Source organism: Sturnira hondurensis, unplaced genomic scaffold, assembly GCF_014824575.4.
Source record: "Sturnira hondurensis isolate 20B ecotype Veracruz unplaced genomic scaffold, ASM1482457v3 Scaffold0016284, whole genome shotgun sequence".
NCBI classification, from domain to species: domain Eukaryota; kingdom Metazoa; phylum Chordata; class Mammalia; order Chiroptera; family Phyllostomidae; genus Sturnira; species Sturnira hondurensis.
The window spans coordinates 6,005,191-6,014,765 of record NW_028088915.1 but is presented as its reverse complement, the minus strand read 5'-3'; the positions used below and the strand labels follow the sequence as shown (position 1 = coordinate 6,014,765).

The window sequence follows — 9,575 nt, the reverse complement described above, 5'->3', positions numbered from 1 at the left end:
AGCATGTTGACTGTAAATGCTTTTCAGGTGATAAAATACTTCTTTGCTAGAAGTATGAATAGCAATTGGTATATGGGAGAAAATACTAATGAAAGTTGAGACAGCAACTTGTGGGATGAGGATATTTCTAGAACTGTGATTCAGTGGGCATATGATTGTCAAGAAAGTCAGGAACTTGTGGAAACATTTTGATTCAATAATTTGAACATCTGTAGACTCCTGGGAGACCAATGTATGAGGCCTGTTGCAATCTGACATAGGACAAGATAATTTGGGATTGTTATAAAAATGATGAGACACTCATTCAACTTTACATGCATGTCTAAATACTACCACATATGTTTTTACAACTTCATGTTGTAATTTCCACTATTTTTTTTGTTCCTTGTAACCAGTCAGCATATAAATACAGTCATGCAGCCCTGGTTTGTGTGGCTCAGTGGATTGAGTACCGGCCTGTGAATCAAAGGATTGCTAGTTCAAGACACTTCTGCAAGGAGGACATACTGAGGATCCAGAGACACATGAAAAGATGCTCAATATCACTTGCTATCAGAGAGATGCAAATTAAAACCACAATGAGATACCACTTTACACCAGTGAGAATGGCTATCATAAACAAAGCAATAAACAACAAATGTTGGAGAGGGTGTGGGGAAAAGGGGACTCTGGTCCACTGTTGGTGGGATTGCAGACTGGTACAACCATTATGGAAAACAGTGTGGAATTTTCTCAGAAAACTAAAATTGGACTTGCCTTTTGACCCAGCAATTCCACTGCTAGGATTGTATCCTAAGAACCCTAAAACACCAATCCCAAAGAACCTATGCACCCCAATGTTCATAGCAGCACAATTTACAATAGCCAAGAGCTGGAAGCAACCTAGGTGCCCGTCAGTAAATGAATGGATCAAAAAACTATGGTACATATACACAGTGGAATTTTATGCTGCAGAAAGAAAGAAGGAGCTCCTAGCTTTTGCAACAGCATGGATGGAACTGGAAAGCATTATGCTGAGTGAAATAAGCCAGGTGTTGAAGGACAAATACCATATGATCTCACCTTTAACAGGAAGCTAAACAACAAAACAAACAAGCAAGCAAAATATAACCAAAGACACTGAAATAGAGAACAGGCTGACAGTGACCAGAGGGAAGAGGGGAAGGAATTTCAGGGGAACTAGGGGAGGGATTTAGAGGAACATATATAAAGGATACATGGACAACAACTGAGAAGGGTGGAAATGGGAGGGAGGGGGGAGCATGGGGGTTGGGATGGGATGGGAGTAATTGAAATTGTACTTGAAAAATAATTAAATAAAAAAATTGGGGAAAAAAAGAAAAAAGAAAAAAGGAAAAACAAAAAACAAAGGATTGCCAGTTCAATTCCCAGTTAGGGCACATGCCTGGATTGCAGGCCAGGTCCCCAGTTGGGGGCCACATGAGAAGCAACCAATTACACATTGATGTTTCTCTCCCTTTCTTTCTCCCACCCCTCCCTTCCCTAAAAAAGAAATATATAAATAAAATATTTAATAAATAAACAAGCAAGTAAACACAGTCATGCATTTTTGCTGCTTCTGTTGGGGAAGAATTCTTTGTTTTTTATCTGAGAGAAATTACATAAATCTTGGCCAGACACCACCCACAGAAATATACAGGGGTGGGCAAAAGTAGGTTTATGCTTGTTCATATAGAAAAAGACATGCAGATTGCAATTATTACAGTAGTTTTATTAACTGTGTTTCGCATACTCACAAGCGTAAACTTCCTTTTGGCCACCCCTATAGTTAACTTCAATATCTTCCTGCCTCCCTTTATGGCACCTATATCAGAGCAGCATTGCTCACTGGTGTCTCTGGTGGCAGACAGCAGAGCTGCGTGTTACACAATTAGCAGGAAGAAAGGGTTATATGTGAAGGAGATTCAAATCAAGAGAAAAAATTGGGGAGAGTTGAACTACATTTGAAAATCAGTGAGAAAGAACCAGTTTGCTTTGAAATGATGTAGCCATTTGTCTGTGTTGGCTCATTCTGCTCAGACCTCTCACCCATACCTGCAGTGTTCCTTGAAATAGGGGCTTCCCTCAGGTGGAATGACAAAGAAACACAAATTCGAAGGTGCTCAGGTAGCTGGAGAGGGTGCTAGGCACCTTGAGGCCAGTTTGCCTCCATGGGAAAAGGGGCCGCTTGAGGCACCGTCTGTCACTCCCAATCCTTGGCAGTCCTCCTCTGGCATGGCCAAGGACCACCAGCCCCTTTCCATTTGATGGCTTCGCATATCTAATCAGGAAAAAAGTGGGACTTAGACAGCATGGATGGACCGGCAGAGCACTATGCTAAGTGGAATAAGCCAGTCAGAGAAAGACAAATACCATGTGATCACACTCATGTACAGAATGTAATGAACAAAATAAACTAACAAACGAAATAGAAACAGACTCATAGCTGTCAGAGGGGAGGGGGTAGAGGAGCTGGATGAAAAATGAGAAGGTATTAAGAAAAAAAACCATACCAAAACTCAAAGACAGACAATAGTATGTTTATCACCAGAGGGAAATGGGGGCGGGGGAGGGTGGAGAGGGTAAAGGGGAATAAATGTGATGGAAGGAGACATGACCTGGGATGAACACACAACACAACACAATATACAGATGATTATTATATAATTTTATACCTGAAACCTACATAATTTTATTAACCAATGTCACCCCAATAAATCCAATTAAAAAAAGGAAAAAAAGTGGGGCAAGAATTATTGGGCCAGCCTTGAGCAGTTGGCTGCCTTCTTTTTTCTCTTTCTTCCAAGTTTTTGTGCTCTGTTTAAAATGATACTTACTATTTCTTCCAAAATGAATGACAGAGAGAGAAAAAAAGAGAAGCCACCCAGGGCTGAAAAGTGGTGGCTTCTCCCAGCTGACTTCCTGCCTTTGCCAGGAAGGCAGTGCAGTGTGTCCTCAGTTCACCCTCCCTGGCTACGCTCTATGCAAATGAGAAGCTCTTTCCACGTCTGCCCATCTGAGGCCCGTAAGTGAAAAAGAAAGAAGGAAAAGAGAAAAGCAAAACACCAAAAAAACCCAAGACCAATTAGTTCCAGTAGATTGCAGCAAAGCAGGGGCCCTCAGTGGGGGCACATCCTGTTTGCCCTTTAAACTGTCAACCCCCAGGCGAGTAACCTCCCTGATGAACTGTACTCAGTTGTGAAAGAAATCGGGGGTGGCAAAGAATTCAAAGTACTTGCAGACAATTTTTCTAACCTTTGGTCATTTGGAATGCTGTTTTTTTAAGGCTAATTTGCTTTGATGGGAAAACAGGAAAAGCAAACCTACATCTTAAATGACGCCTGTAAATCTATTTTAGAACCGGGCTTGAGGTCAGCTGATTTGGTTTTGGGTCCTGCAAGACCCATATTTGTCTTTTAAAAGCTGTTGATTGTCTGGTGGGACCGCTGCCAGGCAGTAGGAGCCCGACACGAGAACACCGCTGTCCTTTGCTTCTGTACCTCTAATACCCATGTCTGACTTGAAGCGTCGCCACCTAAGCAAACCTGGAGGATTAGGTTGCCACCCAATTCTGTCTTTTATCCCTGGGCCAGGTGAGAAGTGAACAATCCATCCAGAAAGATTGTGTCTGGCTGTGGGCAGAATATACTAAACAGACTGAACTTAAATGGAGGAGGACCAGAATATTAATTCATTCATCTTCAGTCTCTGCCATCACAGATGACATCTTGGACAGATTCCTTAATTTATCCCTTTCCCGTCTCTTTCATTCCTAAGAATAGTCTCCTTTTAAGTAACTCAGAGTCACTTGCTAGGTCCAATAATCAGTCTAATTAAGACGTCGATGGCATGCCCAACCCAGAGCCCCTTTAGTAACTTTGAGAGTGCCAGGTGAAGTTGGTAAGAATTAATGGGCAGAAGTGAAAGGACATGTTTGCACATGTATTCATTTATTTTCTCATTTTCTTCTAATTTTTTTGTACACATTTTAAAGTACACCTAAATTTTGGTTCCGTGGGGGCATTTTCAAGTTGTGTATAAATATTAATATATTTGGGGGACAAAATAAAAAAATGTTTGGAGTACTCTGCAAAAGACAGGGCTTGAAAGGGAGTGAAACTAAACTCTGAAAGATCAGCTAGGAGGCAATGCAGTAATCCCAGAGAGAGACCAAGGGAGAAGCTAAGGGAGAGACCTTTGTTACAGAGGAGAAGTGAGAGTCGTCAGAGCTGGTCACTGAGGCAGCGTGGGTCTGGCAAGCAGCGGAGCAATGAGGGAATGGTGTTGCTTTTGTACCCGGTTTCTCCCAGGACTCAGCCTTGAGTGAATATGAGGTCACATTTATCAAAATCTCATTGCTCCAAGGCCCCATCTGATTGTCTGGTAGGATGTCCAGTCTTTTCCTGGAATCCCCCTGCTCAGTCATTCCCCTTGATTTCTCTTTCCCCTTGTAGCTGCTGCGTCCTTCTGCCCCAGGTTAATGTCTGGGCTGCTGTGCATGCTGTGCCCACCTGCAAAGCCCCAAACCTTCTCGTGTCTTTCTCCCTTCTACGCCATCCTTTGCAGATGGGCTTCTCATATCTTACTGGGCTTGTTTACCTCGCCTCTTTTTCTTGGGCTGGTGTCAAAATAAGATCAAATACACCTTTATGATGCAGACACTGTGTTCTCTCCATCCTCTACACTGGCCTGCTCAGACAGCCAGACTTCTTCAAAGTCATTTCTCACAGCCTCATGCAAATGAAGGGCTGTGACTGGCTGATGACCCTAGGCAGGTTTCAGAGTCCTCAAACGTTTCTAGAATGTTGCAAAGCCCTGGGTTATGCTGTACTGTCAGAAGGTTGGTCTGGCCAGGACTTGCAGAGGACCGTTTCATGAGGGTGTGGGCGAAATCCGTGTTTCTAACAGAGTCTGGCTCTGACCTGCCTCCAAGTACTGATACCCAAGTATCGATGAAGAGCATGATAAAGAGCAGAAAGAGTAGGTGTGGGTGAGTTTATATGTAAACAAGTTGAGTTTGAAATGTGCCTGGTGGCTGTAAAGATGGCAATGTCCAGCCACTGGCTCTGTGTACAGATCTGTAGTGTAGGAGGAAAATCAGAACAGTATTGGAGAGCAAAAACTCTTAGGTTCAGTGTTTGGGGGCTTGCAAATTAAACTCAAACTGACAAAAAACAAAAACAGATTTTAATCCCTTCTGAATAAATGGGAGTTTACAAAGCAATGTGACTTGAAGTGCAGTCAGCACTTGGGGCTCACATACCACCTGAGTGGGTGAAGGGCAGTCGTGGGGAAACAGTTTAAATCTTGAAACATAAGACAGCTACCTTTTTCTTGGAAAAGTCAATGTTCCTGGAAGAGCATGGGTGGGAGACATGATAATTTTGTGACAATGTCTGAGTGCGGTGCAGACTTGTCCCCAACTGGTCTCAGAGAGGATTAGAGTTGCTCTCCTGGAGGACGTGTGTGACAATTTGGTCCTTTTAGGATGCTAAGCTCTTTAGATAATGGATTTCAGGAACTCAAGTGCCTAGAGCTAAAAGTAACTTTCATGCTACTGTGGCTTATTCCGGGCCCCTCCACAGATGTGTTCCATTTGGGGCGCTTCTGATCACCGAGTGGGGACACTGAAACCACGGGTGGGTGAGAACGTGCAAGTGATCGGGCACCCTTGGAGGGATAGCTGGTCCAGGTTTGGGTCAGGAGCTGTACGGGAGGAGCGAAGGACATCTTGTCAGATCAGCAAGGAAGCCATTAAACATGACTGGATCCTGCCAAAAGGCCCCAGAAGGCCCAACTGCCTAAAAATGGGGAAAGTTGAGCATCACAAAGAATAACAACTTCAGTGGATTGAAACACATACACATGCATCAATCCAAAAATTCATAATGATTTTCAAAACAACAAAACTCATGTGTTTCCTTTAGGAGGAGTCTGTTACCTATGATTATTCTGAAAACTCGTAAAATAAAAGGGGCGAAATCAAGCATTTATTCTGTTTTCCTATATGAAGTTACTCAGAGTAACCAAAGAGTTGGTTAGGGAAATGTCTTCTTTATGGAAAAATCCACCTAATAACTTCAGAAGGAATGACAGAATTAGATCATCACTATTTTGAAACCTTTAATGAAATAGTAGAGTGGGGTAATTATCAGTGGTGTAAGTCTAAAACTGCAGGGTGGGCAAAAGTAGGTTAATAAAAATAAATAATAACAAAGTAATTAATACACAGATAGTTAAAAATAAGCTCTGTGTGCCATGCACTTGCAGCGGCAAACCCACTGTGCCCCCTCCTGTAGTTGCTGGAAAGGCCAGTGGGGAACTTTGTCTCGTGAGGATCAAGCTGGCATCCCCTGAAACTGCTGGTTAATTTTTAACATAAAAAAAGCAAGATACTATGAACTTCCTGATATCATAGGAAGTACCTAGAACTACCTTGGAAATATATTTGCCAAACAAACAGTGATACCCAAATCCGATCAGGCCTGTTGCCCTAACTGCCAGTTGCTGGGCAGGACGGCCTGGGGGCAGGGAGACCTGTTAAGTGACACAATGAGGGATGCAGTTAATACAATCCAGGGTGCAGGAGATTCTGTAGGACAGATGACCTTCTCTCTTCAACGAGTACAACACAGTAAGAATAGGTAGAGTGAACCTGTAGTTTAGAGACTTAAGAGATGCAACAGTTAGACTGGTTGGTAGCCTTTATTTGGGCCCTAATTTGAACAAGCCAATTCTTTAAAAAATTTTTAAGACACACAGGGAAATTTCTATGTATTTTCAATCTATACAGAAGTATAGATTGGCTTGGATGGAATATGGTATTTGGGATTTGCTTGAAAATAATCTAATCATGTTGGGAAGGAAAGCAGGGGAGGGGCACAAAATGAAACAAAACTAGCCATGTGTTGATATTTGTTGGGGCGGGTCGATGGGTGTTGGCCTTTTCACTTTTGTGTATATTGTAACATTTCTGTAATAATTTATCTTGAGGAGAAAATCGGCTTAGGCCGGATAGAGAAGAGGACCCAGTGAAGGGGGTAAAGTAGGAGAAAACCTGGGATAAAGGGGTGCCTTGGAGGCCCATGGAGGAGTGACCATCCCTTTGGACCTGTAAGATTGGAAACTTTCAGCTGGAAGAAAGTTTAGGTTAAATGACCGGACAGAGACCTCAACTTTCACGCCATGTTTGCCTACAGCTCCTGTGGTGCACACCACTTACATGCCTGTAAAATGTGCACACATGCCACATAGCATTGTGATTGTAGTCATACGCCATGTCATATGTGGCGTAATGTGAGGGTTACACTCACCTCCTTGGATATTTAGTGGAAAGAAAATTGGGCTTTGATCTGCCTCCTGTTGTCCACCTGCAGCGAGTCAGTCTTCCAAGTCAGGAGCAGCTCTTGTCTCCTTCGGGGGTAAGTTGTTAGCAAGCCTCGAGGCTTTCACTTACATTCAATGAGTATTTATTGCATGTCCAGTTGTTTTTCTTTTGGCAGAAACCTTTCTAGGTGCTGGGAACAGACTGATAAAAAAGATACATGGTGTCTGGCCGTCATGGAGCTTTGATTATAGTAGATACACACATTAAATAAATAATCACAAAAACAAAATAAAATGTCAACTATTGGGTTGACCAAAAAAGTTTGTGTATTGTTTATCTGTAAAATAGAAGACACATGTTTCATTTTCACCAATAACTGTATTGATTTGGATATTTTGAGTATGTCGGCTATTTCCCGTGTGGTATAACATTGATTGTTCTCAATTAATGTCTTGATTTGATTGCTATTGACTTCAACTGGTCTGCCCGACCATGGAGCACTGTCTAGCGAGAAATCTCTCCACAAAACTTTGAAAATCACTTTTGACACATTTGATCATTCACAGTACCTTCTCCATATACTGTACAAATCTTTTATTTTGCATTTCAGTTGCATTTTTGTTTTTACCTTTCTTGAAATAATAAAGCATAATATGGTGAAAATGTTGTATGCTTTCTTCCATCTTCGATATTAAAATGACTACACAGAAGTTCACCAGTTTTGGTAAGATTTTCCCCATGTGTCCAAGGCACGAACCAGGCATGGGCACAGACCAAAAGCCAACCTGAGATAAACAAGGAGTTACTTTGTCCCTGGCTGATATGAGACAAGCATGGTAAGCTTTTTTTTTTTTAGTGCACAGTAATATGACAGCCGTCATAGTACAATCTAACAAAATTGTTTTGAAATGAAGTTAAAGACAACTCAGTGCTACTAGAGCTGTCTTATGGGGAAAAAAACATGCAGACTTTTGGTACAATCCAATATTATAAATGCAGGAAAGGGAAAGTACGCAATACTTTTAATAGCTTAGAACAAGAGGACCTGAGCTAATCTGCAAAGTTAGTTAGGGACAGCTTCCTTCCTGAAGTGACTTTGGAGCTGAGCTGAAGGGTGACTAAGAGTTAACTAAATAGTAGGAGAGGGAGGAGGAAGCAAGAGCCTGTGCAAAGATCCTGTGGTAGGAAGCAGCGTGGTGCATGGAGGAACTCAACAAGTCCAGGGTGGCTAGAGTGCACAGAATAAGGGGGCAGGGAGAGGCAGAAACTAGATCACACAATTTCTGATAGGCATGACAAGAGCAATGGGAAAGCATAGGAGTGACTATGGTCAGAGGTAGAGGAGGAGAAGTGGAGATAGAGGAGAGAGCAGAGCTGAAAGACACTTAGGTGCTGTGATTTGTGTTTGGAAAGATCTTGCTCTGGCTCTTTGCATTGTCATATTTGGGTGTTCTCTTTCCTATTGTTTTTCTCATTTGTCTTGACTAATGAAGATGACCAGGGCTCAAAGATAATGGCTGTATATAGCACTCACTGGCGGCCATTGGGTTTAGACTTTTTAAGAGGAGTGAGTTTTTGCTCTGGGACTAGTGGGGGATTCTGGGCAGCCTGTTTCCTGAAGGTTGTACATCAAGAATTAATGTATGTCAGATTTAGCAGATCTAAATATGATATGTCAAGTTTGAATTTCAGGTAAATAAGTAATTTCAGAGATATAAATGAACATGTTTCTAATACAGTACGAAGTAATGAATCATTCAGATAAATGGGTGTTCTATATTTTACGTGGTGACCTTAACCAGAATACCAGCATTAGTGCTCAAAGTAAAATGAGTTTTGAGAAGTGCTCAGAGATGCACACAAATACCCATCCATGTCAATCCACCCATCGATGCTGATTCATCGATGACTGTCCATCCATGTCCATTTGCCCATCCATCCATCTATCCATCCATCCATCTATCCATTGATTTTTATTGAGCTTCTATTCTGTGCTGGACACTTTTTGGGGGGGCTAATGGCACTGTGGACAAACTTCCTACATTTGTAGTATATACATTCTAATGGCAAAATGTTTATTGTAGAGTCATTATAAGAAACTCTTAGAGATAATCTTTATGTCCAGCAATAGAAGAATAGATAAATAGATGAATATATTATTAACTATATTACATATTTTTTATGCAGCAATTATAGAAGTCACAGTTTTGAAGGCTGTTGCATGTCATGGGGGATTGTTTCTGGTTTA

General features: G+C 41.8%; 1 non-coding gene across 1 annotated transcript; it reads right to left on the bottom strand.

Annotated features, from left to right (window-relative positions):
- Positions 1 to 8,063: 8,063 nt before the first annotated feature.
- LOC119000863 (small nucleolar RNA SNORA48) lies at positions 8,064 to 8,195 on the bottom strand. The gene has a single exon (XR_005069427.1). It is a non-coding gene; the product is annotated as a small nucleolar RNA SNORA48 (small nucleolar RNA).
- Between the last annotated feature and the right edge of the window lie 1,380 nt (positions 8,196 to 9,575).